The sequence below is a fragment of the Lolium rigidum genome, chromosome 4, assembly GCF_022539505.1.
Source record: "Lolium rigidum isolate FL_2022 chromosome 4, APGP_CSIRO_Lrig_0.1, whole genome shotgun sequence".
NCBI classification, from domain to species: Eukaryota; Viridiplantae; Streptophyta; class Magnoliopsida; order Poales; family Poaceae; genus Lolium; species Lolium rigidum.
Genome location: NC_061511.1, coordinates 156,254,147 through 156,260,146, shown reverse-complemented (window position 1 = coordinate 156,260,146; position 6,000 = coordinate 156,254,147).

The window sequence follows — 6,000 nt, the reverse complement described above, 5'->3', positions numbered from 1 at the left end:
AAAAGACTTTGTGTAAGTGAAAATGCTCAAATGGCTATCCAATTGGAAAGAATTATACAACCCACTGAGCTTGCACACCTTGATGCCCCTTTTACTAAAGAAGAAATTGATTCTACAGTAAAGGATTTTCCTGCAGATAAAGCACCTGGACCAGATGGCTTCAATAGAAAATTCCTCAAAAAATGTTGTCCAGTAATCAGAGAAGATTTCTACAAACTTATACGAGACTGCTTTCATCACTCTCATCCCCAAGGTAGCAGATCCTGAAAATATGAATGGTTACAGGCCAATTTCCCTTGCTAGTCTTCCCCTCAAGGTTTTCCAAGCTAATGTCTAATAGAATGCAGAAGGAGATTATCCCACTGATCCACCAGAACCAATATGGATTTATTAAAGGTAGAAATATTTAGTATTGCCTGGCTGGGCCTTTGAATACTTACATATATGTCACCTATCTAAAAGGCCCATTATCATCTTGAAAATTGATTTTGAGAAGGCATTTGATAAAGTTGATTATAATGCCATCATTAACATGCTTAGAGCAAAAGGTTTTGGACCAAAATGGGTCAAACTTATCTCCAATATACTTCACTCAGCTTCAACTTCAATTCTCCTTAATGGGGTACCAGGAAAGAAAATAATCTGCAAAAGAGGAGTAAGACAAGGGGACCAACTGTCACTAATACTATTTGTTAATACTGCTTATTTACTACAAAGTGCTATTAATGATGCTTGAGAGAATGGGATTATTAATCTCCCAATCTTGGATGATTTTGGAAGAAATACCCAATTGTTCAGTATGTAGATGATACCCTCATGATTATGCCAACTGACAGTGGACAACTTATTCACTTAAAGGAAATTTTGCAAACTTTCAGCCAATCGACTGGACTCCATGTAAATTTTCACAAAACCACACTTGTGCCTATCAATATTGACAGTGGCAGAGCTAATGAATAAGCTAATATTTCTGGACGCAAATTTGAAAGCTTGCCCTTCGCTTATTTTGGATTACCACTTTGAACCACAAGGCCCTTCTGTTTCTGATCTTATGTCCATGGTCTCTAGAATTGATAAAAAAAATATCTAGCATATCATCTCTTATGTCCTATACTGGCAAACTCGCACTCTTGAACTCTGTGATTCAATCATTACCCATGTACGCAATGTGCTCTTTCAAAGTACCAATAACTATCTTTGTCCACTTTGAAAAAAGTGAGAGCTGAGGCAATTCCTTTGGTCTGACAGAGAAAATAAAATCCAAGGATAGTGCCTTGCAAGCTGGGATATGATGTGTAAACCAAAATATCAAGGTGTGTTAGGAATCCTTAATCTCAGATTATAGAACCAAGCTCTCCTTATGAAGAATTTGCATAAATTCTACAATCATGCAGATATTCCTTGGGTTAATTTGATCTGGCATGCATATTATGATAATAGAGGCACACCTCGATCCATCAGTACAAATGCCTCTTTCTGGTGGAAAGATTGTATGGCACTTCATGACAAATTTATAGAAATGACATCTTTGGACATTCAAAATGGAAAATCAGTCATCCTATGGAAGGATAATTGGAACAGGGGAATAAGACAAAATATTTACCCACACTTGCATTCTTTTGCCAGAAACCAAATATTACCATTGACAAGGCTATAGAGGCAAGCAATGACAATATTTATGATATGTTTCACCTTCCTCTCGCATACTGTTGCACATGAAGAGCTCCATAATCTGGAACAAGAATTCTTGGACCTAAGTATCACAGATGAACATGACATTTTTGGTCGTTTAACTAGGGCAGTAATTTTTCCACAAAGAAGGTATACAGAGAGCTTATTGGCAATCATGAAACTGCAAATAGTATATCTGCAAGATGGAAAGCATGCAGTATACCAAGACACAAATTCTTTGCATGGTTATTACTTAATGGCAGATTAAATACAAAAGAGATGATGAAGCACAAGAATTTCTATGTTAAATTCTCTAAATGCATTCACTGTGATACTTTCCCAGAAGAAACCAATATGCATCTCTTCTTTGAGAGCTCTTTTAGTCAGAATTTCTAGTGGGCCCTTGGACTAGAATGGAATGTGGATATGAACATACACTAGATGATAGATGAAGCAAAACAGAGAATTTCATTGGACTTCTTCATGGAAATTATGCTTGCTAGATGCTAGAGCATATGTGATCAAAGAAATGATGCTATTTTTAATGCAAATACTCCTAATGTTCAGAGATGTATTAGCAGATTCAAAGCCACTTTTACTCTTACAATGCATAGAGCTAGGCCTAGACTTAAAGAAGGAATGCAATCCTGGATTGATACTCTATGGGTGTGTAATAATGTACTACCCATTGTAAATATCTCATCCATTATTAATAGAAAATGACACAGTAGGGAGCCTTTCCCTACTGTATTTCTGTCAAAAAAAATCCTAGACACTAGATGACAATCTAACACGCGGACAACAACCAATTTTAGCGGTTTTCTTGGGTGACTACGCCTAGCGCCCACTTATAAAACCTTAGGTTAGTCATAGGCAAAATACCACTATAGTTAATGAGGAGAGATAATATTGTTGTACTCCCTCCGTTCTTGAGCATAGAGTGTAAAAAAGAATCAACTTTTCCAAGGCATGAGCAATGCCAGGTGCAAGAGAAGTAGCTATTTTGCCGAAACTGCCCCTCCCTCAGTCAACTCTCGTTCCCTCCTCCTCAAACTTCGGTCTGCAGCTATATCAAAAGGCGCCACCGTTCGTTTGAATTTTAAGGAATCCATTACTGCGCCTCCCCCGTCGAGTGAACAAAACCATGGCGGCGGAGTTCACGGCTACCCATGTCGTGCACGTGAGGAGGGTGGTGTAGGGTGTGTTGTGGGCATTGGCCTTCCCGTGATGTTGGGTGAGCGCGGAGGTCTTCGCACGGTCCATGGAGAGCTCGGCGTCCTCCTGGTGCTATTGGGCAAGCACATCATCATCGTCATCGCGGGTGGCCTCGAGGTAGTGGACGACGGCTTCTATCCCTATCATGGTGGTGCCAGGCACACGTGTTGCTCTACGCGTAGAGGAGAATGCGAGAGGTTATCATGGATATGTCCACGGAAGGTAGTACCGAGGGTAGAACTTGACAGGTGTGGAGCAAGGGTGACGTTGCCATCTATGGATCAAGATTACGCAGAGACAAGGGTTTACCAAGGTTCAGCCCCTCCATAAAGTAAAAGGTCTACTTCCTACTGCTTTGTATTAATGTAGAGATTACAATGGGGTCTGACGTGGGCACTACCCTTCGGGTAATCCACATTATCCTTGAAGGGGTTCGTAGCTTAGAAAACAAAAATTTTCCTACCGCAAGACGAATAAATCCAAGATCCAATCTAGGAAAAGCCAAGATCTAATCTATGAAGATTGAAGCAACGAGATTGATATGAGACTAACCCTCGAAGATTTCCAAAGCCTACGAGATTAGATCTCGTTGTTGGTGTAGACGATCATCCCCAGTGCTGCAATCCGAGCAGCACTTCCGTACTCGGTCGCGCGTACGGTGTCGATGAAGCTCCTTCCTCTCCCCGTTCCGGCGGGCAGCGGAGGTGTGGTAGATCTCCACGGAATCCCAGCGAGGACAACGGCGTGGTGGTGGTGGTGGAGAAGAATTCTCGCAGGCTTCGCCTAGCCGGAGCAGGAGAAACTGGGAGGGAGGAGAGGTGGCAAATTAGGGTTGCGAACGGAGCAGCTTTGGCCGGCCAAACTATCCCACTATATATAGTCGGGAACTAGGGTTAGGGTTTCACGAAACCCATCTAGTGTCGGCGCTCGGTGGGCCCACACCACACCCTGGCGCGGCCTGGGTGGGGCCCGCGCCGGCCCGTGGTGTGGCCCACCCCCGGCTCTTCTCCTTCTCCCCTTTGGACTCCGTCTCGCGTGACGTAAAAATAAGAACTTCGTTTTTATTTCGTCCAATTCCGAGAATGTTTCCGAACAACTTTTCTTGAAATACAAAACAGCGAGAATTCTTCCGAACAATTCCGGTCCTCCTCGTGATGTCTTGGATCCTATCCGAGACTCCGAACAACATTCGGTCTCCATCTCATATTCCGAATCTACCTATGCGACATCGAACCTTAAGCGCGTCACCCTACGGTTCGTGAACAATGTAGACATGGTCGAGACTCCTCTCCGAGCAATAACCGATAGCGGGATCCGGAGATCCATAATGGCTCCCACATATTCAACGATGACTTAGTGATCGATTGAACCAATTACATACGATGCCAATTCCCTTTGTCTCGCGATATTTTACTTGTCCGAGGTTCGATCATCGGTATCTCCATACCTTGTTCAACCTCGTTACCGACAAGTACTCTTTACTCGTACCGTGGTATGTGATCTCTTATGAACCATTCATATGCTTGCAAGCTAATCGGATGACATTCCACCGAGAGGGCCCGGAGTATATCTATCCGTCATCGGGATGGACAAATTCCACTATTGATCCATATGCCTCAACTCACACTTTCCGAATACTTAATCCCATCTTTATAACCACCCATTTACGCAATGGCGTTTGATGTAATCAAAGTACCCTTCCGGTGTAAGTGATTTACATGATCTCATGGTCGAAGGACTTAGGCAACTATGTATCGAAAGCTTATAGCAAATTGAACTTAATGACTTGATCTTATGCTACGCTCTTTTGGGTGTGTGTCCATTATATCATTCACCTAATGACATAACCTTGTTATTAATAACATCCAATGTTCATGATCACGAAACCATGATCATCCATTAATCAACAAGCTAGTTATACAAGAGGCTTACTAGGGACTCCTTGTTGTTTACATAACACACATGTATCAATGTTTCGGTTAATACAATTATAGCATGAAATGTAAACATTTATCATGAACAATAAGATATAACAATAACTAATTTATTATTGCCTCTTGGGCATATCTCCAACAGCTCTCCCACTTGCACTAGAGTCAATAATCTAGTTAACATTTGTAAGGATATAACACCTTGGCCTTCTGGTGCTTATCATGTTTTGCTCACGGGAGAGGTTTTAGTCAACGGATCTGACATGCTCAGAAATGTATGTATTTTGCAATTCATTTGCGTCTCAACGCATCACTCATTTTCCTAATGAGTTGGCATTAATTGTATATGCTTAGTCCTCTGGTGGAACCTTAATTCCGTGGTCTGAAAATAAGTCACTAATATTGTCATACACAATATAGCTTCAAAGTTCTGACACTATCGGAACTACACCAAGTTCTCAAAGAACTCCTCGACTCAACATCCTCAGTCATTGTCAAAACAATGACATACTCTGCCTTCGTTTGTAGAATCCGTCACGATATTTAGAACTCTTCTAAATCTAGCAAAGACTTATTTTAGCTCATTGCGCTACCTTTTAATCAACACTTATCCTAATTGAGATTGAAAATATATTTTTATATGTGACCAAACTAATATCGGTGCAACACCTTACAGCGATTTGTTTGTCATTACCCCATACAAAAACTATATATATATATATATATCCTTGGTTCTTCTAAAGAACTCAGGGATATTCTTACTATTTTTCCAATGATCATCACATGAATCATGCTCGTAACACTTTAGAGCACAAGACATCTGACCTTGTACATATTATTCGTGATCTAAAGTCACTCATGTGTTTTTAATCATCGAGCGTGAAATACACTCAAGTCTTGTTAAACCTTCACATGGAAAAGAACACCTTCTTAATGTTTTTATATTGAACTACTTCAATATTCATTCTATGTACTTTGACTTAAACTTATTATGTGTTTCAATCTATCTTCATAGATCTTGACACTAAATATGTTTCAGTCCATATCTTTTCATTGAAGTTAATTCTCAATGAAACCTTTTTAATCAATTATATAATTACATTATTTATAATCAACGATATGTCATCTACATAAAGTATTATAAATATGTCTTAGCGCTCCCACTTAATTTCTTGCAAATGCA